Here is a 27503-nt window from a genome sequence, read left to right on the forward strand (position 1 = left end):
TGAACCGGTTCAAGAAATGTTGAACCGGTTCAAGTCTTTTAGAGATTTCAACTTTGGCCTTTCAACTTCAAACTGATGTAACTTCTTCGTTTCAACTTGGAATTGGTCCGTTCTTGAGTCCAAACTGACCGTGTTGAAGTCAGCTTTCCAATGGTACCAATTTCAGCTTTAGATTCTTTTCCTAACTCAAGATATCCTAATTTTAGTGAGAGGGTGTCGGATTTTGTTCAAACCGAGATAGGGTTCATCGGGGATTTCTCTTCCTTTGGCCTTGGGACTTCATGTGAAGTTACCAAAGGATGGTTTTAGATGTTTTTAATCTAAATTGACTTGTTGAAAGTCAAATTCCTTCCTCTTAGGGTAAAATGACAATTTTACCCTTGGTCCTTCCTTCGATAGGGTTTTCATACCCTTGTCTTTGTTTTGCTTCCGCACTTTGTTCCTTTGGGTTCCGTGACCTCATGAAAGGTTATCAAAGGGTCTTAGAGGTGTGCTATGCCTTGGGAGATCATTGTCTTGTTTCTTGCTTCCGCATCTAGATCCGTTAACGAGTAAATCTTCGGTTCATCATTGTAGTACCGGGTTGAATCAAACCCTGGTCGTTACCTGGATAACTGCTTAGTTCTAGATTTTTGGTTAAACACAGTGTGCATGTGTGTGTGGTGTGTGTGTGTGTGTGTGTGTGTGTGTGTATATGTAATACCCCGTAATTTTAAAGAATGTATTTAAATTAATTTTGTGTTAGGTTAATTAATTTTGTTTATTTGTGCATACTACATTATTATATTAAGTTCATTTAATGGTGCATGTAAATTAATTGTGTATGTTAAAATAGTAAATTTATTCATTTAATTGTGCATGTATTATTTTAATTAATTTTATTTGTCGATTATGTTTAATTAAGCAATATTAGTTAATTAGAGTATTATATTTGTGTTATATAGTATTATGATGATATAATGTATTATTTTGTAATAATAATAATTATATTAGTTTAATAATATAATAATAATAATAATAATATAATAATAATAATTATAAAAGTTTAATAATAATAATATTAGTAATAATAATAATAATAGTTATAATAATAATAATAGTATTAAACCAATGTCATGATGAAATTAGAGATTAGGATAGGATTGCATCAATGGTTATGGGTGGAATTGAAGCCTTATGGTTGGGAAGATGGTTAGTAGATGAAAAATTAGATATTTGTAATATTTATATTATATATTTTGTATATAAATTAGCTAAACTTACCTTAGAAGAAAAGAAAGGGAGTTAGAAGCAAAGTATAAATTCTAGTGAGCTATTTTATAAGAGTGAAAGGAAAAGAGAAAGAGAAAGAAGCTTGGACCGGTGTAGGCAATTTTACCCGACTACGCGCAGACCGGCGGATTTATTTTAAATCCAAAAAGGCAAGTTATTATCTACTTTTCCCCTTTGAATCCATAAATTATTCATTTAATTTATTTCGGGTTTTTTTTTTAGACTAGAAACCATGCTAGAAGTTTCAATAAATTATTTTTAGTTTATTAAAATAATGTGTTTTAATTATTAAAGTGGTTAGTTATTTATTTATTTAGCCTATGTAATTAAAATATAGCTGAAAATAATTAAATAAGACTTTAGGGATTTTTCTAGAATTTTCTAGATTTTTCCGGGCATTTTCTGCAATTTCCGGCGACCTTCCGGCGAGTTTTCCGGTCGCCGGCGATGAGGGAGACGACCGGAGTGATCCGGTGTGATGCGGCGCACCATAGGAGGGTATGCGCGCGCATCTGGACCATTAAATAGCAGCGATTGATCCGGTGCACCGCGGTCCATGTTACCGCGGTACACCCGGATCCATGAGCGTTGGATGGAGGAGATGTAGGTGGATTGATCCGGTGTGGCGCGCATATAGGAAAGCTGATGCAGCCAACCAACCGGAGGACGCCACGTAAGCAGGAAGCCATCAACGCGCGCGTGGGAGCGCGTGCGCGCGCGTGGGACTCTCCAGACGCGCGTGGGAGCGCGTGTGCGCGTGTGGCTGACGCCAGACGCGCGTGGGAGAGTGGGAAAGCTTGGCGGCGCGTGTGGGGAGCTCTGGGAGGCGCGTGGGGGCGCGTGAAGGGCCTCTGCGGCTGCTGGAAAAGTCCAGAATACCCCTAGGGACTGTTTTGTCATTACCAGGACCTTCACTATACATTTTGGGGCCTCGGGTTGGCATTTTTGGAATTAACGGGACATTATATTATTATTTTATTTCTCGTTAATGATTATAATTGTCCGATTAATATTTCTAAATATTAATTGTATCAGTTAACGTGCGAATCGCTAGTAAACATATGTAATTGATTTAACGACTATTAATGGTATTATTTTAGTAAACTGTAATAACCATTAATGTTAAATTAATTAGTGCTTGGTTTTATTCATATAAATAACCCATTATATATTATGGAATATTTATACTGTTAATCGTATATAAACCATGATGATTATGCTGTGTGCATTTCAGGGAATAAATGGACTGTTTATTATGTCGCATTTATATTATATGGATGTGTTGCCATATAGAACCATGTGAGCTGACTAATAAGTTTAGACTCATTTATACCTTATGCATTTGTTGTGATAGACAGATGTGTGGCTGTCGGGGTATGTGGTTTAATATTATTGGCATGTGTTGCCTAATTGACATACTCGGTATATTTCTTAATATTGTTGGCATGTGTTGCCTAATTTATATGCTCAGTATATTCATCAGTACTTTGCGAGGTGTTATCACTGTGTAGTTCGTTATAGTCTGTGTTGTCAGTACCGTGCACCATGTATAATAGCTGATTTCCCGGGTAGGGAAAGGCGACACTTAACCACCTAGTGTGAGTCTAAGTGATCACCGTCTATTCTGGTTGAGGTCATGTTATACATCGGATAGTTCCCGTAGGATGTATACAGATATAGTACTCATCCGATCCATACTGATTAATTTATTTGATTCTCTGATTTGGGTCATAGTAGAGAGGACTTGCTCGTGGGGTTGACCCACCATTGTTGTTATTTCAGGATACGGTCAGTATCCGTTTCAAGGCTGAGGTTAGCAGTGTGGGACCATCATCCGAACTCATCTACTCTTACGATCCAGTGCAGGGTAGAAGTTTTATGTAATACTTCAGTTTCAGTTTTTATTTACTTTTGACGTTGAACTCTTAGGGTTATATTTAGGGATTCCTGACGTAGGATTTCCAAGTTGTAATGAAGTACTGTATTAAATAAAGGATGGATGGATGTTGTATTATTTAATGTTTCTTTCCTGTCTAAATTCTTTTATTTCCATCATTTTGTATTCCATGCTTGTATATTGCCAATTGTTTTTGATATCCCTCGTTTTTCGTGTATAAGCCTGATCAACTTATGCGTGAAAAATGTGGGGGTGTTACAGTATATATATATATATATATATATATATATATATATATATATATATATATATATATATATATGTATGTATGTATATAATTGTATATTATAAAATTTAACCATAGAAAGAATCAAAGAATATATAAATAATTCTTATGTGTTGGTCTGAAACTATAACTCCAAAATTTAGGATTATGTTTGTATATATATCTTTTGCATAGTTAGGGCTTACGATTATGGATGATTACTCAAAAAAATTTAAGGCACCTACAAACAAAATTAGTCATGGACAATTGTCTGTTGCATTGTAGAGAAAGACCACTTTGATGGGCTTCAATGTTGACCTCCGTGATGACTATTATGGTAGAGGAAGACTATGCATCTTTATACTTTTGGAAAGAGAATATTGAGAGATAAAAACTAGCCTAAGAAAGGGGAGACAGTGATGTGGGTGGAGAAATTTGACATCATATTTACCATTTGTGATATAATCTTGAAATTTTTTTCGTGAAATCTAGCACTTCTCCTTTTATGTTTGAGCAATGCTTAATATCTTGAATTAAAATTTGTGATTTGATCTTGAATCTGATGTGGCAATAACTAAAAATACATTAATGACCTCTATTTAATAGAAGTCAAGATAAAAAATTGCTAGTTTTATTTCTAGTTTTAATTATTCAAAGATTTAATAGAAAGTGTCTCCCAAACTTGATATATAATGGTATAATTAAATTGAAGTTACTAAGTTATATGAGGGTTTGGATGCTATAATAGTAAGTTTTGCTATTTTTTCTCTTTCCTATATTAATATATTTTCTATACTAACAAAATTGCTTTTAAAACACACAAACACGTCCAAATAAACTGACAAATAAATAATCACATAATTCAAAATAAAATCACAAATCAAAATTAGTGTTTCATTTTACAACGCAAAAGTAGTACCTGTTTTTGTGGATGGTAAGTTTAGTGTGTATTTATAGAAAGTAACTACACAAACCCTTTTGGGTCCAAAGATACATGGCCATTGGCGCAATGAAACTAATATACACAAAACCCCATAGGAGTTGCCCATTGCAACATAAGTTGAACAGAGTCTGAGAGCAATCAAATTTCCTCGATGGACCAACAGTATTAATTTTTTTTCTTTCTCGCCAATGATTAATATAGTTAGTGGGTGGAGGGGAATTGAACCAGAGATTCATAAGGTGGGGGTTTTAAACGCCTAGTCTTTTACCACTCGAACAATATTACCACCTCTAATGGGCCAACAGTTGAAAAAATTGCTTTTCCAGATGAATAATTGTTGGCCACAGTTGTATTAATCCGGTGGCATTGGTGGGGGCGAATTGTATTTAAAAGTGGTAACCATACAGTCAGCTTTTTTCATTATTTTAAAAAAGAAATTTTTTGTTATGCGATTCCAAAGATTTCATTTATTTGAAATTGGAAAAGTTTGGCTTCGGCTTGAAAAGGCCCAACTCATGTACAGTAATTAGCCCTTTTCAGTACGTTTTTAACTTTTTCGGGCTTTTGATTGCCGGCCCCGACCTCACGTCATATCGGATAAACCTAACAGCGGTACTACTCCTAACAAATTGCTAGGGTAAATATTATATATATATATATATATATATATATATATAACACGAAGGTTGTAGCCACCAGTCCTCAACCCTTTGAATTGGCAAACCCTACAAACAAGTCGATCGATCTTGGGTGGGCGATGGCAATTACGTTAGTAAACCTTTTGCAAATCGATAGAATGAAGAAGAAAATAAGAAAAAAATTCGTCAGAAGTTTAAGCATACTGACTGTCTCTCCATCTTTGCTTGAATTCCCAAAAAGGTCTCTCCTCTGCCGGTGGTTGAGAAAACTGTCTATATTCGCCTGTGTAAAAACGACGGAAAGATGAATTGTTACGAACTGAAATTATCAAGCAACTACCGCTCCTCCTCCTCCTATTGTCGGAAATAGAAGAGAGGAGGAATAGGAAAGATCTCGGCGGAAATCAAGCCGATCTCAGGGGCGGAGACTCCGTGGGCGAGCTGCCGTGTCGCTCTAGGCTCCACTATTTACTGTATTGGCGGCGGTGAAGGCTATAATGATATATCACGAGAGGTGATTGCCATGTCGAGTACGCTGTCGGTGGTGCGCGGTGGAGGCAAATTACTCAGATGAAAGCTAAAAGGCGGGAAGCTCATGCAGTGACTGCTGATGGCAAGATCTATGTCTTTGGCGGTGTTGACGGTAATTATGAAGATCCAGAGATTGAGGTTTTCGACCCCATCAAGAAAATATGGGAAACAGTTCAACAACCTCCTGTGCCCCTTACTTCTGATGAAACATCAAGATAGATTATCTGCTGGTCGAATTCCTCCAATGCCCTCCTTGCCTATGACTTGACAAGAGGATGTGGTGGTGGTTTATCATTTATGGCGGGTACTGGATACTAATTTTCAAGGAAACATCTTCCAGAAGTTCCAGTTCCCATTTGTATTATTTGACAACTGTTTGTACATGATATCTTATGATAGAATAGAGTTTCAATTGGCTTTGTATGATATGGATCTGAAAAAGTGGGGCTACGCGCCTATCTTAGGTTTTGGTCGTCATTCTTTTCACGAAGAAATGCGTTATATTCCGCCCTTTCTTCACTTCCGTGGTAACGAGTTCTACTTGATTTGGAATGATTATATAAGAATTGACAGTAGGGTTTATCATTATCTCATTCGATGCTCGAGAATACTAGTTTCTAAACGAGTTGACAAAAAGAAAAAGGAAATCAGATTGGAGGCTTTTTGTGTCTCCACCAAAACTTATCTAGTTCCTGAAGAAGTATACTTCATGGATGCTGTGGTGCTGTAAGTGATTCTTGGAGGACTTTTTACGTCTTTCCCACTTTCTCACTGCTGATTGTTGCTACTTTTCTGATAATTTATTTTGGGTTTTTTTTGAAGGTGTTGGTATATTTTTATTAATTAGTGCTTCAGCCTTTGTGTGGTGTAATTGTTTATTTTTATTATGTCACAACCATCTCTTTTATTATGTTAAAAAAAAAAATACCAGCCATGAGGCTTAGTTCCCAAACTCTAGTTACCTCTGGAGACTGATGCATCCACCAAACTTTGCACTTGAGTAATCCTGACAGCTTGATCTATCTTCAATCATAGAAGATGCAATGTATAACAGTAAAATAATAAGGGAGATAAAAGATAGAGAAAAGCAAACGTAAGAACACCAAAGTTTTAGCGTGGTTTGGCTAGCTCTCAAGATTTCCACTAGAGAGCTGTTCTTTAGCAGATCTCAATTGTATGGATAGGAAACATGAGCTTAGAGTTTCACTAATCTCCAAGTATGAATTGAATTCAATGCTAGAGATCTGTGTATGTGTATATATGAAGATTTAGCCCAACTAATCCCACTCCAGTGAAGCTCTGAAACTTAGTGACTCTTGAAATATTGTCAATCTCATGTTCAATTCCTCTCGTGTAGGATTAATTCTTAAGAGGTCATGACCGCAGACATAGTCCAAACTTTATCCGACTCGTGTAGATGGATGGCAAACCCAAACACCCTAATTATCGAAAAAAAAAAAAAAAAAAAAAAAATTTGAATTTTACTATCAATCAAACTTCTTGTCTCTCTAGCTAAGGCAGGGAACTTTCTATTTATAGCCTCTCTATAGAATATATCCGTTGGAGTTCATTAAAGGCTGTTTGGAAATAAACTTATAGCCTCATTACACGATCCTAGTTGCTATGATTTTTTATGCAATCTGGATCGGTTCCTTGCTATTGGATTGTAGGATTGTACGATCCTACGACCTAGATTATGATTTTGACAAGCATGCTTAAAAATCTTGTAGCCACTGGAGTCAGCATTTAGATGCATAGTCACTTGCGGTAAAATTGAAAAACTTTATGATGGTGTTTCGCGTGCAAAAAAATGAGTCAGTGAACATCACCTTTTTGTAAGTGCATTGGGTGTTATTTGGCTCCATAAGGGACATGATCAAGGTTTAGAGAGTGTATACTAGGTAGCTAAGCCCTTGATACTTAGAAAGCCACCCCTTTAGTTATTTATTGTGGAGCTTATTGTGTGAGAGAAATAGGAGGTTCTTCAATTGGAAGAAACCCCTATTTGGTGTCTCAATTACATCATTTTGAGTTCTTTATTCTTTTGGATGAATTAGCAAAATTTTAAAACATGGAGGATTTTGTGGATGTGTAGATAGCTTGGGAATATAGATGGCCCTTTTTGGACTTCTATTTCCCAGGAAGTGCTACATTCTTGAGTGCCTTTCATTAATAGTTTCTTATAATTTATTGGGTAAATTGCACTCACACCGCCCTAAGTTTGGTTTAAAAACACCCAGCTAAAACTTAGATACTGTTTCGACAATGACACCTCATAAGTTTACAAAATTAAATAATCACCCCCAACTACATTTAACATAGATTTTTTGGAACCGTTAGGATCGATTTGGTTCTAAAAATTTTATGCGATAGCTATAATTTTTATCGCATAAATTTTTTAGAGGTTTTGATAGAGTTGAAACATATATATGATCTATGAGTACTGATCTCTTGCTTCCCTTGGAGTAAGAAAATTCTTTCGCGCTTTTTATAGCAACCATTAGATTAAATCTAATGGTCGCATTTCAAACCCACCTATATGCTTTTCTTTTCTTTTTTTCTTTTCTTTTTTTTTTTTTTTTTTTCTTTTTTAGTTCAGGGTAAAGCTTGTATTGATGATAGAATAACTACATGGTGCCCTCAATGAGGAGGGGCAAACAAAAAACAACATGAAGGACGAGGCCATTAACAAAACAAGACAACAATAAGTCCAAGGCCATACACAAATCGCAACAACCATTGAAATATGGTAGTAACTAAAACTTGCTGATAATGAACAAAGCAAAGTGATTGACCCAATGTGCCACTGCTACCTTCTAATCCATCCAATTACAGCTTCTTGAATCATCTAATACCTCAGTTATCTCTGATATCAGCTTTATGTAATCAACCAAAAGTGCCCATATGCTGCTTTACAAACTTGTACAAACAAGTTGTGAAGCTCTTCCTCAGTTGAAATTCTCCTTAGATCAACACAGTTTTTCATCTTAATTACTGCAAGCGTAGCTCAAACACAAGACTTGACTTGGGAGGAGATGTGATTAGGGCTAGTGTATGAATTTCTGAAGGCTCTTCCATTTCTTTCTAACCATAGATAATAGATTGCTGCAGACAACAGGAGTTTGTGGACCAGAATTCTACCAGAACACCAATGTGTAGAGCACCAGTTGATCAGTTCATTCTAGTAGTTGGGAAGAATGTAGATACCTGCAACCTTCTGTATAGCATTCCAGACATGTGAACTGAACTACATCTGAAGAACAAATGATCCAGTGATTCATTCTCAGCAAGACAGAGATAACACTTATTAACATAGTGCTTGTGAAGCATAGGCTTTGAATCCAATGTATACAGCCCACCTCTTACTATAAGCTAAGCAATGCAGCTATGCTTAGGGAGGTGGTATTTGAACCAAATTAACATGTGCCAAATAAAGGATAGGGAAGGAGGAGTAAAGTAAGTAATAGTTTGGGAGAATGAGTAAGCACCAGATGAGCTAGGCATCCACATAATGCTATCCCTTTGTTCAGAGGGTGGTTGTATAGAGTACAACTGAGAGAGGAAATTTAGAGACTAAAAAAATGAGGGTAAGCTAGAGATAGAGGTACAATCCAATGTTCATTAGAAATTAGGCTATCAACTGTGGCTGAAGAGTCCTGTTAAAAAATTTCCAAGTCATTTAATCCCAACTGCTTTACAATTGGGCCATTTGGTAACCAAAAATCCAGCTAGAGCTTTGTGTCTTTTCCATAACTAACCTTATAAAAGATGATGCTTCTAGTCATTTCTCTGAGTTTCAACAAGTTCCTCCAGAAACCAGAGTTGAGTGCAGTTAGCCTTACTGACCGGAAATTGGCCTTACTGACCAGAAACTCTTCTACTTGATAAGATAGCCATAGGATAAAGCTACCCAAAGACTTTCCTTCCTTAAACATAATTTCTATATATATGTTTAAGGTTAGCAATTCTGTTTGAGAGCTTAAGATCAGGAAATCCCAATCCCCCATATATTTTAGGTCTACACATTGCATTCTAGGCAACCATAGCTCATCTTTTCTTCATCTCAACCCCAGACTAGTAGAAGCTTCTGAGAATTCTGTTAATTTCATCAAAGACCTTCCTTGGTAGCACAAATGCTTGAGACCAATAAGCTTGTATAGAGCACAACATTGATTTGATCAGGACTACTCTCCCAGCATTGGAAAGAAATTTAGATGTCCAACTGCCAATTCTTTTAGTGATTCTTCCCACCAGTGTTTGGCAATCTCTGGCCCTAATTGTTGTAGCAGAGAGTGGTATTCCCAAGTATGTTATAAGTAGGGTACAAGCATCAAATTGTAAAAAGGATAAAATAGAGGATTTTGTGTAAGAATCCACCCTTAAAAAGAAAGCTTTGCTTTTTGAATAAGTTGTAGACCAGAAAAAGGAACAAACCAAATTTAATGCATTCACCAAATTTTGTACTGAATTAGTGTTAGCATGAGAGAACATCAACAAGTCATCTGCAAATGTAAGATGAGTAATACTCAATTTCCTGCACCTCTAATGGTATTTGAAGTTAGGGTTTAGTCTGATTTGGTGGTCAATTGTGAATGTAAGAACCTCCATTGCAAGGACAAAAAGTAATGGGGAGATAAGATCCCCTTATCTAATGCCCCTACTATCCTTAAAAAGCCCAAACAATTCACCATTGAGGGAGATAAAATAGGCTAGGGTTGTGATACACTGAGATATCCAATGAACAAATGCTGGTGGGAAACCAAAGAGATGTAAGAAATCAAGAATGAATTGCCAATGAACTGAATCAAAGGCTTTCATAAGGTCAATTTTTAGAGCACAATTAGGAGGATGATTAACCTTATTGTAACCATTCAGTAATTCATGAGCCAGAATAATATTCTCAGTGATGTGTCACCCTTTAATAAAAGCATTTTGGTTTGGGCTGATTAGGAATGGAAGAATAAGTGCAAGTTTATTAGCTAACAGCTTTGAGATTGTTTTGTAAATTAGGTTACAGCATAAGATTGGCCTGAAATCATTTACTGTTGAGGGATTAGGGATCTTTAGTACTAGAGCAATGTATGTACAATTGATCTCATTGAGCATTTTGCCAGAGAGGAAGAAATCTATAACAGCTGCAATGACATCCTGACCAATGATATGCCATGAATGTCTGAAAAAGGTTGATTTGTATCCATCAGGACCAGGGCTTTTGAATGGGTGAAATGATAGTATGCAATTTTGAATCTCAAGGCCTGTAGGTATTCAGGTAAGGGAGGAAAGGACATGGCTAGGAATAGTTTTAGTAATGAGATGGGAAAAAGATGTCATGCCTTGATATTGTGTATAATCTTGCTCAAGAATAGTAATGAAATGATTGAGGAATTCATTCTTCACATCCTCTCTAAATAATTGAGAACCATTGGTATTAATAATTAATTGGACTTTCCTTCTGTTAGCTTTTGAACCAAAACTCCTCATGAAGAAGGCACTGTTCTGGTCACCCTCCTTAAGCCAAAGCACTTGTGTTTTCTGTTTGTAGAACAATTCTTCTACAATTGAGAGCTCAGTGAACTTGGAAGAGAGCTCTTTTTCATTTAATCTAAGTGAGTCATCATTTGGGTTAAGGTCCAAGCTTCTTTGACAAAGTGAAAGCTCCTCTTTATAGGCTTTAACTCTAGCTGAGATATCATTGAAGGATGTTTTATTTAATTGCTTAAGAGGTTGCTTAAGTGCTCTCAACTTCTGTACCAGTATAAACATTCTAGAACCATAAACCATTCTCTGTCATTTATGTAAAACAATGTGCAAAAAAGAGGTATCCAGAGCCCCAAAGTTGAAGAACCTAAATGAGATGTTTCTTTTAGGAGTAAGCTCCCTAAACCTTACCACCATTGGAGAGTGATAAGAGATACACTCTGGGAGAAACTTACATTCAGTTTGTGGGAAAAGGGATATGAAAGTGTAATGGATCAGGACTCTATCCAGCTTCCTTGTGATATTAGCATAACCATAACTTCCATTTGACTAAGTGTGAAACACCCCAGTGAATCTCATATCTTCAAGTCCATTTCTATCAAAACACTCCTTGAAATCTTCAATTCATGTTGTCCATCCAAGAGCTCCTCCAAAAGAGTCATTCACATGGAGCAAGACATTAAAGTCTCCTATCAAAGTCCATGGCTTACTTGAAAGATAAAAAGAATTAAGTGTTCTCCATAGAGATTTCCTATCAGCTAAGGTGTTAGCAACATAAACAAATAAAGCTAACACTTTATTTTTGAGATCAATAAGTTCAATTTCATAGTTGATTACCAGACCATGCGCCACTGAACTAATCATTGAAATTTTCTGAGGATCTCATAAGACCCAAACCCTTCTTAAAACTGAGGATAGGTAATTGCATCTAATTTGCCACTGTGGGGCAATAAATTGATGGATAGACTGCATATTGTTACTGCAAACTTTGGTTTCCAAGATTGCTATGAGACTTAGCTTTGATTCTCTAATGAGACAACTAATCCCTATTTGTTTGAGGGTAGAGTTAAGCCCTCTTATGTTCCATGCTGCCCAAGTCATTTGGAAGAGGATGAGAGGCTACACAGACCCCTAAACCCGTTTAAGGAAACACTGTTAGCCACTGGTTTGGTGACTTTTGGCCTTTTTACAATCTTTGAATGCTTGGCATTTTATGGTTTTCCAGGTTTCATCAATTTATCCATAATGGGGATATATTCTGTGTTATGATGGTTCTGGGAAGAGATCTCATCAGATGAGGAAGCTAGGTCTTCTGAGTAATCTTGGACCTTATTGTTATCATCATGTGAAAGGGTCACATAAACAAATAATGAGCTCCATGGATGATTTTAGTGTACTTTGAAGTTCATTTTTTAGATATATGGTTGAGAGAATTTATAATCCTAAATTTAATCAACTGTCATATTTTTGTGGTTTTAGGCCATTATTTATGATGCCGAGGAGATGTTAGCTACATCACGGGGAGCTGGATCTAGCAAATGAATTATTAATCTTAACTTCTAAAGAGGGAGCAATTGTAGGACTGTGAGGTTCTAGATTATGAGGTGAGAGGTCAATGACCAAGTTAATAGCTTTCATCATTCCATTCTGGGGTGAAGGTGGGGGATTCACATACTGCTTATGTGGGTTTTAATGAACATCGGTCAAATGTGTCTTAGGATTTGCTTTAGCTGACAATGATGGGTTGAGGTTTGGTTCCAAAGCCAATTGAGGTATGGTATTTGTGTCTTTTGTCCTCTAAGGATTGGGGTTAGGAGGCACCGCTTATGAAGGTACTATAATGGAGCCATTAACAATGATTGGGATAGTGTTTTTAGTATGCATATCAAGAATAGGTTAAGGAGGGACAGGGATAGAGAGAGTAGGGTTTGAAGGCAATGCCACAGTTTGAAGGTTTGAAGTTGATGCATCCAGTTGTGTGTTGCAGTTAGAGTTTGGGAAGGGGTTAGGGATTGGTTGACAATAGCTTTTACCTCTCTTTTTTGTGACAAGTTGTCGTTCTTGTGAGTTGGGAGGTACAAGGATACTTTGAATATTAATGGGCTAAGAGACAACAATTTCACTACATTGATCATTAGAGTGCCCAAAGGAGGAACAATACGAACAGATAGCAAGAATCCATGGATATTGGACCTTCACAGTGACAGTATCACCACATTTGAGGGTTACAGGGAAGGATTTAGGGAGTGTAGAATGTGGATAGATTTCAACACAAATTCTAATGTAATCAATTCTACTCATTTCTTAGGTGGTGGAGTCTGCTAAGATAGGTTTCCTTACTGCACTTACTAAATAATTGAGCCCCATAGGAGACTAGAGCTCAAAGGGGACATTAAACAGTTTTACCCAAATTATAAATGATTTCACAACATTAGAGTGAGGTTGTGTAAAAGGATCATGATTCCAAAGCTTAAGAGCGACAACCTTACCAGTAAGAAACCATTGCTCCCCAGTAAGGATTAAAATACAACTATCAATAGAGTCAAATTTGAAATAGAAAGTACCTTCAGAATTAGCAACAACAATATTTCTTAGGCCTCTGGAGTCCCAAAGCTTATGAGCTTGATCCGAGATAGTCTTATAAGGCATTATTCTCTTGAATGTTCCCACCAAGCAGGATTCCCAATACTTCAGGCCACTGCTCCTAATCTCTTCTGGTGGATCCACAAGAATCAAGTCATTCTTGGTTGAGGGTTCGAAGAGTTGAAGCTCCCAATTAGAGGGTTGAGAATGTGCCACTGATGCCCAACTCTTTGAAGTTTACTCATTTCCCTGCTGTGATGTGAACTCAGGCCGAAGAGAGTTCACCAAATTGTTCTCCTTTGTTGGAAAACCAAGTGACTCCCCAATGGGATAGTTAGATTGCAACTGGTTTGACAAGCAAGTTGGTAAGGTAGTTGGTTAACAGGATAGTTGGTTCTCTTATGAACTGTAAAGAGGTTCTGAAAAGTGGGGAATAGGTTGAGCCAAGAAACCAGGAAAAGGTACTGTCACATCACAGTTTGAATTTGAATTTGAATCAGCATTGTTGAAACCAACTTCTGGTTGTGCGTAGGTGATACTTGCCAGAGTAGCTTGGACTTTGCTAACAACATCCCCGCTGGTAGAAGCAATCTCGTTGATTCTCTGAAGTGCACCTTATAGTTCCTCATCTTTAGTCTTGAGAAGGCTTTTGAGTCGATCAATCTCCTTTAGTAGCTTGAATTTAGATGCATCCATAATGGATGCATCTAAGCCTTTAGGAAGATAAACAACATCATTGAGCTCCAAGTTTGAGGGGTTGAGGATGGGATCATGCTGTAGAATATTAAGGACTTTATTAATAGTGTGCCCCATGACTGATGGGGGCTGAGGTTTGGACCTAGAAGGTGAGGAAATTAGAGTTAAGGAATTCTTTTGGTTTGTTGGTATCTTGGCTGCATGATGATGTTGGTGACAGTTATGGGGGTTCTTTCCAGGAGGTGACTTGTTCTTGGGAGAAATGGTTTGGATAGGTTTAGGTGGTACTCTAGGGGGTTTTGTAACAAAAGGAGATGGTAGTGTGCTTTTGTTTTGCCAGAGTTGGGATGGATAGAAAGGTGGTTTAAGGTGATTGGGAAGGGGGTTTCGAGAAGAAGGTTTTATGGTTTGAAGAATCGTGAAGTTGATTAGAGAGAGAAAGATTATATGCTTTCCTTTTATTACAAAACCACTATCACTATTTCTAGTTTCCAAATTTACTATTTAGTAATACCACTAATTACAATAATAAAAGGTAAGTACCAAAAAAGTAAAAATAGTTCTCTAAAAATTACATCTCACAACCTATGAAGCACGGATACGAACACGGAACACGAGTACGATACGACACGGATACGACAATACGATAAATTTTAAAAAAAAAACAGGACACAGACACGGCAAAGATACGACAATAAAATAATAATATAATTTATTGTTATATAAAAGAAATTATTCTTTTTTCAATTTCTCATTTATATTCATAAATATAACCTATTTAAATTAGTCCCACCATACATCTCATATTTCTTTATTTATTTTTTTATATTTGAAAGATTAATGAATTAAATATAATAATATAGATAATTGTGTGGGCTTTAGCCTAGGCTGAAAATACATGCAAGTAGACAAGCTTTAGTAAGCCTATTACAGTAGTCAATAGGCCCAAAAGAAATGATTCAAAAAGTATGGCCATAGTAGGCCCAGAGAGACGGCCTATAGTGCAAACTAAGTTTTGAACTTTTGAAGCATCTAAGACATTCTAGGTCATTCTATAGAAGCTGTACAATTTCTGCCGCATCGAAGAGAGAGAGAGAGTTGTGTTTGAACACATCGAAGATAGGGGATTCTGTTATCTATTCACCTTCTTTTTCAATCGCATGCCTTTATCTTCCTTTGCCTTTATGTCTCAAGATCTGCTCTATCTGATCCTTCTCTGTCCTTCACATTCTCAAGAGTCCTCCAACGATGTGCAGATGATCTGAGCAAAGATTATTATAGAGAATAGACACACACGCACACACATATATATATATATACACATATATGCATATATATCATCTTCTTCTTTCTCTTTCAAATTTTTTTTTTTTTAAAGCTTGATCGACGTGTCCTCCGGTGTGTCCCTAAGGTGTCTTGGCCGTGTCTGATCCAAAATATATATATATATATATATATATATATATATATATATATATATATATAGGGATACATTTTTCACGTATCGGACACATGTCTAGAGCTTGGACATGCGTGTCCGTGTCAAAAACATGTCCGACATTGATACGGTGCTGCATATTGACGTGTCGGTGCTTTATAGCTCACCATTAAATGAAATTTTTATTTTCTTCGAAAAAAAAAATTAAAAAATTGCATCCTTCACTTAATACTAAACTTGACATTGCCTAATCTTTTGAGTGAGAAAAAGAAATTGCAAAAGTCCAACACGTGAAGATGTCCTCATTTAGCCTCTCCTCTAGAGAGAGACGAGAAATAATCATTGAATTTTAAATGAGTCTTTAGAAGCAAACATTTTTTTCTTTCAAACTCTACATTCATTCAATGATTCAAAGCATTTCTATTCATATGCTAGAGTTGATGACTGGTATCTCAAAATCTAATAGCCATGATAAAATCTTTCAATTTGTTGTCTCCTACAATTGGTTTGTGATCAAATCGAAATGGGGCTGCCATGTAATAATAGTGGTGGATTGATGTCTTTGTTATAACTTTACATATTAAGTAGCCGCCTTTTATGCCTTATTTACTTACCCAAAAAAAAAAAAAAAAAAAAATTTGATGATAGTATAGTATAAAATAATATCAGTATTAAAGAAACGCGAAAACTCCCCGAATTTGAGTTAAAAAACAAAAAAATCATATTAAAGGGAAAAAGAGGAAAAAAAGAAAAAGAAAAAGTGAAGGAAAACACCTTCCTCTTTCCCCTCACAAATAGAAAATTAAAAACTCTCCATAATTGGAGGGGGAGAACAAAAGAAAATAAACACTATCTAAAAATTACTTGTTCCCATGTTCCATAAATCTAAATTTACAAAGTAAAAATTCATATCAAATCATATGTCAAAATTTCCTTAACTACTAATTTTGACAAAACAAAACAAATACAATATTATCTATATTCTATTATGTATTGCCATGCCATTTAAGATTTTGCTAATGGAGAAGAGGAGAGTTTTTAGTTTCCTATTTATGAGGGGGAAAGAGAAAGGAAGCATCATATTTTCTTTTTTTTGTCTTTCCTTTTTTTTGCTTTCAGTTATACCATAGATGACTCATTCTTTTTTTAACTCTAACGTTGGCTTAGCCAAATCAGATTCGGGGAGTTTTTGCATTTTCTAATAGTATGTTTTGTAGTGAATCTCCTCATTACGTCAATAAATTTTTTTATTATAGTATAACTAGAAACAAGATATTGTGCGACTTATTATGACACTAATATATTCAAATGTGTTTGCAACTAGTTAGAATGTTAAAAATAAAAATAAAAATAAAAATAAAGCAAAATTAATAAAGAAGAAGAGACATATAATGACCCGGTCATTTTCCTTCTTTTTCATTTTCGGCGATTTCCTTTTTCGTCTTTTTCCTGTTTATCGTTTTTCATTGCATAACCTCACTTTTTGTGCTCGGATTTGATTCCGGCTTTGTATGCATCCATAATATTTGATTTCCAAGGTAATTATATTTTTACTTTCTTAGAAAAACATACTAGTTGCTTACTTTTCGTAAAAGGGCATGGATGCATAGTTTCCTTGAAACATTCTTGATTTTTGGGTTTTAGGGACCATTTTACAAATTAATTTGGAAGATATTTTAGAAAAGGACCATTTTGCAATTTTTAGAAAGTGTGACAAGTGTCACACTCTCATGGAACCACTTGTTGGCATTGGGGTGGAGTCACTTGGAAGCATGATCTTGTAAGATGTGGAGGGTGGAAATACACCCACTTGTTGGCCTAGGATAGATGCACTTGTTGGCTTAGATGGTTGACAAGTGTAGGCTTAGGATTAAGCCTAGAAAGGAGCCATAGATTGGTGACAAGTGTAGGCACCAAATTAAGTCTTGCATTGGGTGTGTGTGAGAGGTAGTGTAAGAACACCTAGTGAGTGCAGGAATACTAGATCCTCCACTCACCATATCTCATTTCATCTCATCTTTATTCCCTTTGCTCTCAATCCGAACCTAGCCTGTATTAAAGAAAAAACTTGGCTTAGAGCTTTTGACTTCATTTTGGCCTCCTTCCACTCACCTTAGACCTTTAACCTTGGGAAGTAAAAGTTTCCTCTCGCTCTCTTCTATAAAACCCTAATTTTGCTTTCCATTTTAAGCTTGGTTGCTTTGGATTATAGAGATTCAATTCTCTATTGAGGTAGGGATGGTAGTATGTTTATGCTTTAAGTCTTTTATGTTCCTTTGGGGTTTAATATATATTGTGTACATACTTTTAATATTGTAATCTTACATATTATAGGAAATCCTCACATGTGACTTAGGATTTATTGATTTAAGCATGAATGATATGTATTTAAATTGTGTAGAATTATTGATGTCATATACAATTCTTATTGACTTGAATTGTTATATTTGTTTTGATGATAATTCTATATTCTTGTGTATTACTAATTGTAATTATTTTAGAAGCTTATTACTATAATGTTAAGATTAAGTATATAAAGCTTATTGTTGAGGCATGATTTAAATTGATAAGTTGGTGGTGTTGTATTGTACATTATACCATGATGAGGACTTGTCATTTGGTATGTCATTTTAGACTTGGAACCCTAAGACATGATTTGTGTGGTTTCAAAATACTTATGCATGGAAGGTGGTTAATATGCCTTAATTATAGTGTATGAGTTTTGAACTTGATTATGATTTTGGATTCTCTTGGGACATTATTACAAGTGACATGACCAGAGTTTGGCTCTAGTGCGAGAAGTATGAGTTCTCTTATTTATAGTGCGCACTAGGGTTATCTTCCCAGCGGGTTAATGCCCGGAATAACTGTTTAGGTCTTGATTTACTCTGGGATTTGATGTCCAAGGTTTCCACTAATTGATTTCGCATTCAATTCCAAGCTGACAACCAATGCTTAATTGTAACTTGTAATTTTTACCATTGGCGAATTGATGTTGTTAAGTACATTGATATTGATATTGTGTTGTTAAAGAATCATTTAAGTTAGCTTAAGATGATCCCTTAGAACACCTTGAACATAGACGTTAAGTGGAATGATCCCTTGTATTCGTCTATATTAATCTTGCAATGATATTGAAACTTTAGGGTATACATATATGCTTCTTCCTACGAGTAACTTGGTTACTCACCCTAGTTGTTTAGGTTATTTTACAGGTAAGAAGACTATATTCTCGAATACTCGTCATCATTAGAGGCTTATGAGCACTTTAGAATATTTTTGTGTATTGACAAGCAAATATTTAACATGTTTACTTTTGATATTATATTTTTGCATGCCATGAATGTATGGTATTTTAGAAGCTAAGATGGCTTCCTTGATATGTAATGTGTATCTAAGTACACTTTTTGATGCATATTCTGTATGTATAACATGAGGCCAAGGGCCATTAATTTTAAAGTTCACAAGTATGCTTTTAAACTTGTTTTGAATTATTTGGAATGCATGTATAGCCTTAAGGTTAGCTTTAAACTTGTTTCTGTTTCGTCGTTCGGCTGATTATTTCTTTTTGTTTTGTCATTCGGCTGATTGTTTCTTTCTGTTTCGTCGTTCGGTTGTTAGAATGCCTGACCACATAAGTCCGAACGCCTGACCATATAGGTTAGAACGCTTGACCATGTGGGTCATAACGCTTGACCATGTAAGTTAAAACGCCTGACTATATAGGTCAGAACGACCGACCTTGTAAGAATGCTAAACGAGCACTCAATGTTGAAGAGTGCCGGACGGGTGCTCAGTGTTTTGGCTTTGGACAAGTGCTCATCCATGCCTCGGAACCTTTCTTTTCTTTTACTTTGTTCATCTTTCACTTCCACATTTTGGATTCGTTATCGGGTCATCTTTTGGTCATCGCTGATGCACCGGATTAATAAAACTTGGGACGTCACAAGTGGTATCAGAGATCCTAGGTTAGAATACCTTAGGACGATGGGTTTTGGGTGCATATCATGCTTTTGTTGATCTACTTTGATATATTCACATGCATTTGATAACATGTTTATGTGCTTCTTGATAACAAGCATGGTATTATGACATGTCTCTATGCTTATATGCCTATGTTGTTAAAAGCATATTTGTTAGACATGTATGCTTATTTGCTTAAGTACTTAGCCCTTTAAACAGCTTTCTTTGATTGCTTTAGCATAACCGTATGTTGCATACCTTATCTTGCTTCATGTTTCATGCACTCATAGTGTGAGTTGCATTCGGTCATAATAACTTGTGTTATTGTTGACCTCTTTTCTTACGTATGTTTAGCATCATGGTTGTCACGCGTGTAGAGTCTTCACGTCAGAGCATTAAGGAGCAGGTGGTTGACACTGAGTTTACGAGGGGTCTGGGGAGGCCCAGGATTCCAAATCATGGCGTGGATACTAATCCACCGCGGGCACCGACTTATGAGGAGCAAGTGGCTCAGGGAATCAATCAGGGGATCGCTGAGTCCCTACTAGAATTGATAAGCAGGCAGGTGGCAGGGATGTAGATTCTGGCACCAGTGTTGACACCGGCACTAGTCGTCCTTGAGGCTTCAGAGTATCTTAGGGTACTTCGAGATGGCTTGTAGCTTGAGGTCAGGCCACGGTCTCTAATCCCAGACTTGAGGACTTATGAGGATGTGATTCAGAGGGCTGTACTCATCGGGGAAGAGGCTTTAGATGCAGTACAGGTTAAGGAATCTTGGAAGCGGTGTAAAGATAAGGCTTCATCTTTGGGGTTGTAGGCAAAGACGACTAGAGTTAGGGACGTTGCTTGCTCACGGGGACCATCATAGCAGATTCGTCCTACGACCACAGTTCCTTTGACTGCGGGGTCCACTCGTGAGATAGTGTGTCACTCAGCCAGGGCACATCAAGCCTCATTGCCCATGGCTTCAAGCTTAGATCATTCGATATGCAATTGTTGCTATCAATGAGGTTCACGGAGCTTGCAACTACTGTAAGCAGCAGGGACACTTCAAGAGGGGGTGTCTATTGCTGCAGGCCAAGGTACGTAATGGTTGTTTTTCTCCCACAGGCGAATGCTTCCACAGGGACCTCTTCAGTTCGAGGTATCTTTCCAATTTTTAGTTCTTGGGCACAGGTTCTTGTTGACACAGGTGCGTCACATTCTTTCATTTCTGCATCATTTGCACATTCATTGGGTCTGGAGGTCACACTTCGGGACAGTTTTCTCTGTGTTGACATGCCAGTTGGGGGTCCAGTGTCTTTGGATCGTGTTTGTTAGGGTTGTGCTATTGAGATAGCTAGGCAGACCTTAAAGTTCGATTTCGTTGTTCTCGACATGACATGCTTTGACATCATTCTTGGGATGGATTGGTTAACATTCTTTCGGGCTATGCTCGATTGCTTTCGTGGGAGGGTGTCCGTTTGCACTCCCAAGGGAGATTGTTTCCAATTTGTGGGAGATCAGAGCGATTTCCACCAGGCGATGGTTTTCAGCATTGGTGACTAGAGCCACTATAGATCCTACTTGGCTAGTTTGCTAGTTGACAAGGATAGCAGTTTGTGCTGTGTTTTTCCAGCAGTTGTTGAAGATTTTGTCGATGTCCTTCCAGAAGAACTGACAGAGTTACCTCATTTAAGGGAATTTATTTTTACCATTGATGTCATTCCCGGTACAACACCCATTCCTATAGCACCGTACCGTATGGCACCGGCAGAGCTTGATGAGCTAAAGGGTCAGTTAGATGATGTGATAGCTAAGGGCTTTATTCGTTATAGTGCTTCACCATAGGGAGCACCGGTTCTTTTTGCGAAGAAGAAGGATAGGTCTTTGAGACTTTGCATCGATTATCGCAAGTTGAATCACGCTACGGTTAAGAACAAGTATCCTTTACCTAGGATTGATGACTTATTTGATTAATTGAAGGGAGCGTCATGCTTTCCAAAGATTGATTTGAGATCGGGTTACTATCAGTTGAGGGTTAAGGATGAGGATATATCCAAGACCACTTTTCGCACACGGTATGGCCATTATGAGTTTCTGGTGATGCCATTTGGTTTGACCAATGCTCCAGCGGCTTTCATGGATTTGTTGAACTGTGTATTTAGTGAATATCTTGACAGATTTGTGGTGGTGTTCGTTGATGACATTCTTATATACTCAGCTTTGGTAGAAGAGTATGAGTATCATTTGAGGACAGTGTTACAGATCCTTAGGGATAATCGATTATATGTCAAGTTCAAGAAATGCGAATTTTAGCTACCGGAGGTGAAGTTCCTTGGAGATGTCGTGTTAGGGGGTAGTGTTGCAATGGATCCGTCGAAGATTGAGTCTGTGATGGATTGGGAGCATCCGAAGATAGTGTTTGAGGTTCACAGCTTTCTTGGCCTAGCCTGCTATTACCGGAGATTTGTTCAGGATTTCTCTCGTCTAACGGGCACCTATGACTCGACTTACTCAGAAGGGAGTCAAGTTCATATGGAATGAGGCTTGTAATTTTGCTTTTCAGGAGTTGAAGATCAGATTAACATCAGCTCCAGTTTTGATCATACCTAAACATGGTTTGGGTTACATGGTTTATTGTGATGCTTCGCGAGAAGGTTTACAGTGTGTTCTGATGTAGACTGAATGGGTGGTAGCTTATGGGTCTCAATAGTTAAAGACTCATGAGTTGAATTATCTGACACATGATTTGGAGTTGGCAGCGGTTATCTTTGCCCTGAAAGAGTGGAAACATTATTTGTACAGGGAGAAGTTTGAGGTTTTCTCCAATTATAAGAGTCTCAAATATCTCTTCTCTCAGAACGATTTGAATTTGAGACAGCACAGATGGGTTTAGTTCATGGAGGACTACGACTTTAAGTTGCAGTATCATCCGGGAAAGGCCAATGTGGTGGCCGATGCATTAAGTAGTAAGTCACGGAGTACTCTTGCTAGCATTTTTGTCCACAGATGGAAGATGCTAGAAGAGCTTGCAGATCTTGGGTTATAGTCTTATGAGAATGTTTCACCGGCTATCTTATTTAGCCTTATGGCTCAACCAGCTTTTGTTCGCAGCGTTATTGAGGCACAGCGGGAGGATGGGGAGATGAAGTCCATCCACATTCGGATTTCAGGCGGGGAGAATGTAGAAGGTTGGACCTTGCATTCAGACAGTGGTCTCAGGTATAGAGGGATGATGTTTGTTCCTTTGTCTTGTCGTGACGTTGTTCTTCAGGATTTTCACCATTCTCGACTTGCAGTTCATCCTGGTGGTACGAAGGTGTATCATAATTTGTGAAGATAGTTTTGGTGGAAAGGTATGAAATGGGATGTTTCTCAATTCGTGGTTAAATGCCTTACTTGTCAACAAGTGAAGGCAGAGTATTAGAGACCGACAGGTTTGTTGCAACCACTACCAGTGGCAGAGTGGAAGTGGGAGCACATCACTGTGGATTTTGTGACTGGACTTCCGAGATCCAAGGCAGGGAATCATGCCGTTTGGGTCATTATTAACAAATTGACTAAGACGGCTCACTTTTTGCCTATGGCAGCGACAGATAATGCAGAGAGACTTAGTGGATTGTATGTGGGGCAGATTGTCAGGCTTCACGGAGTTCCAGTATCCATTATTTTAAATAGGTGATGAGCGCCGAATATTGCATATTTAAGCGCCCTTATTTGCATTAGTTAAGTCCATTAGTTGATTCCATTGTATATATTAGCCTTAATTGCATTCTTTTGTCTATTTTCAGGTTGGTTCTCCTAAGAGAGGTAAAAGTGAAGCTTGATAAGTTTTAAAAGATCAAAGCACGCCATTGCCAGGAACCGTAATTTTGGCCAAGTCAAGTAATCCACGAAACTCATGACATTCGATGCACAAAGTCCAAGGAAGAAGAGTGCCGTTAGCAGTCAGTGCAAAAGGGAGGTTTAAGATATATATATTTAGAGCTGAGCTAAGAAGGCGCAGGTGCCTGCCAAGCCCTCACGGGCACCCGCCAAAACCTCCAGATTCATCTAACCAGCGCGGGGCCCCGCCGTGTCTCGCCCGCGGGGCCCCCACAATCATGCACCGCGGGCGCCCGCCAAACACGCCAGTGCACTTATCAAGGCGCGGGTGGCCGGCCCAGCACTTGCGGGCGCCTACCATTTTGCAGACAGCTCTACATTGTTTCTTCCAATGCTGTCCCCTTGACCCTTTTGCGTGGTCCTAATTTATCCTAAAGTAGTAGAGCTATGAAAATGGGGGGAAAATGAGATTATTTTGGCTAGATAAGGGCTTGGAGGCTATATAGATGGATCACACATTTTTTACTAAGTTTAGAGAGAGAAATATTGGGTTCAAGTGGGTTTATGTGCTAAGGAGCCCCTAGGTGCGAAAATAGGGGGTGAAGCCTCTTCTTCTCCTTCATTCCTTGCATCAATGGGTAACTAACTATCTATCTAGGGATGTGATGAAGCCCTCCCTTGTAATCATACTTTAGTTTCATTTAATTTGGGCCATGATTCATGTATATGGTGGTTCCATGATCTAGAGCACCTTACATTTGTAATGGATCTTTATTTATATAAATGATTATGTTGAATCTATCATCTTGTCTTAGATTATATTCTCATATGATTGTATAGCTTGCATTTTCATAGTGAGTATGGAAATGAGATTGTGGAATGGGTTTTGTTGGCATGTTGTATTAGGCTTTCCTTTGATGGATTTTATCTTGATTCTTAACTCCGCGTGCTATCACCATAGTGATTGAGGGGTTTGATAGTCCCTAGCTTAGTGAGCATGTCATGGCTACACTCTAATTTAGGTAGTTCTAGCATGTAGTACTTTGAGGGATTATACTTAAGTCTTGATCCTATGAATTTCTTGAGGATAATGTATCAATCTAGTATTGCTACATATCATTGCCATGTAGTGAAATTGTTTCCCAAGTTAATTGCAATTTAGCATGTTTATAGGGTTGGTAGTGGATTCACTTCCCTAGTCCTCTCTACCTAGATTTCTTTCCTTTAAATTTCTTACAAATTGTTGTTTTTATGCAATTTTAATTCCTAATACTAGTAACAAACCAAACCAAAACTCTATGCCCCTTTCATCAAACTAAAAGTGAATTTAAAGACCTTGGTTGCCATAAACTAGTAGTTCCAGTGGTTCGACTTACCCGTTCAATAGCCCTATTTTACAATGATTTGTGCTATTGTAAATGGTTGATTTATTATAGATTGAATCTCAAACCGATCAATTTTTGGCGCCGATGCCAGGGATTGCAAACGGTTTTGTAACCGAGGTTTTAGGGTTAACTTTAGTTTGATTGTGAATATTGTGTTCTTGTGGATATTTTCTTGTTGGTTTTGATTAATTGTGTTTCAAGTGTTCTTGTGAGACTCTAGGTATTCAAGGCTTACCATAGGAAAGCTAGCAAATTTGTAAGTCTAAGAGACTCCTGGTAAGTTTTCGAAGCTCTTGTTTCAAAGTTGTGAATATCTTGCATGTGGTTAAATTACTGATAGTTAAATTGTGAAGCCCTTGTCGAGGCTATTTGTTGTTTCTTTTTATTGTAAAGCATCGGTCCTTGTCGTGGCCATTTATTTTCTATCTATAATAATTGAGGAGAAAGGGAACATCGTATGTGGATGTGATGGTGAAGGGATATTATGTTCTTTGTGAATTGTGTTATTGATGTTGGGTCATAGGTCACTATCCTTGCCTACTCTTGAAGTACCAATTGATAAAAATTCACTTGAAAGAACTCTTAGAAGAAACCTTAGGGAATCAGAAAATTTAAGAGGACTTGATCTTGAGATTAATACAGTGGCCAACAATGAGGGAAATGTCGGGAATGAGGGGACCCATAATGATAGGGCTGAAGTTCCAAATGCTTCTATGACTCTTAGGGACTATTTCATCCCTATAACTTATGCCTCTCCCTCTTGCATAATAATGCCAAACATTGAGGCAGACCAGTATGAGATCAAATCTAGCACCATCCAAATGCTTCCATGTTTTCATGGCTTTGAAAATGAGGACCCCTATAAGCACCTTGATGAATTCCTTGAAACATGTTCTACCATCAAGCTGAAGGGCTTCCCAGACAATGCTCTCCATTTGCATCTCTTCCCATTCTTCTTAAAAAAAAAAAGGGCAAAATATTGGTTGAACTCCTTTGTTGCAAATTCCATCACTACATGGGCTCATTTGCAACAAGAATTCTTAAAAAAGTACTATCCAGTGAGTAAAACCAACCTAATAAGGCGTTCCATTCTTAGCTTTTCACAAAGCAAGGGGGAACAACTCCATGAGACTTGGGAAAGATTACAAGATCTCCTTAGGAAATATCCACACCACCGCAGATACATCCTAGATAGCTCAACAATAACTAAAGTAGTCCACATATATATAAGTACACACTATAGGACGCTCACTAGACTATAGTGTAGTCTCAGCCTGAATAGAAGGTAATATGCAAATCGCACGTAACAACAACTATGTCCAATTATCCATCCTAGGCGATATACGCACCCTAACCATGATCTTGAGACTCAAGCTCATATCACGGCACCATAAAGATATATATATATATATATATATAATCCGTTCAAGGTATGACATTCAAATATTTATTGACCTGTCATATATATAAGTAGGACTTAACTTTTATAGTTAATCCACCTTACATCAAAATAGGTAGGACTTAGTGTTTTAAACTAATCCATCCCCAGAATAGGTAGGTCTTAGTGTTTTAAACTAAGCCATCCCTAATATGCCACCGTCCCATACTAATGCATGTACATACATATAAGTAAGACTTAACTTTTATAGTTAATCCAACTTATTCCAAAATAGGTAGGACTTAGTATTTTGAACTAATCCGTCTCTAGTATACCACCATCCCATACAAGTGCATACACACACAACCAGTCCAACAATTGACAAAACAGTACAAGCAGTTCATCAATTATAATCCAGAACAATATAATAATAATCAGAATCATTACTGAAGACGTTATAGTGAAATTATTAAACATAAATTTCATAACAATCCATAAATCCAACGATTGATGCAATCTAAACCGTTCAAACATCAATTAACTCCATATAAGCATACTACAGTTTCAGTTAATCAATTATGCTTATTTCAATTCTTAAACATGATTAATACTGTTTAATTATACATACACAAAATGCTAGCATTATAGTAAGCAATTAAATCCTCCAAACAGTCCAGAAATTGATACCGTTTTTAATATATTAAATATCAATTTAATCCAAACCAAGCCTAGTTAATTGCCGGTGTTCCATCACCCTTATAACACTATTGAAATATGATTAAATATTATTAAATCATATGCGAAAGATTTGGTAAATTTAAGTAAGCAAACAACTTAACAAAACAGTGATCAACATGTAAGCTTTTCTTTATCTTCATGTTGCTTCATTCTTTAATACACTAATGTGATAATGCTTCCTAATATTTTCATAGGTCCATCACAATTAATTACATCCTTCAGTGCAAAACGGATTAAAAATACTCCGGACAGCCCAAACAGCCCCTAAAAAGACCAAAATTGTGCGTTTCGGGCGAGAGCAAGCTCTCATAAGTTGAGAGCCTGCTCCATTAACTTGGGAGCCTGCTCTAAGGAGTTGGGAGCAGGCTCCATACTCCTTGGAGCCAGCTTCATCAATAAGGCAGCTAGCTCCCTCCTTTTGGGAGCCTACTCTCTCACTCCCTAAACCCGTTATGTGTTTCTGCTTCGTCTTCTTCGCCTTCGGCTATACT

Source organism: Cornus florida, unplaced genomic scaffold (assembly GCF_030987335.1).
Source record: "Cornus florida cultivar Cherokee Brave unplaced genomic scaffold, ASM3098733v1 CherokeeBrave_3.0.0_Hap2_Chr07, whole genome shotgun sequence".
Lineage (NCBI taxonomy): Eukaryota > Viridiplantae > Streptophyta > Magnoliopsida > Cornales > Cornaceae > Cornus > Cornus florida.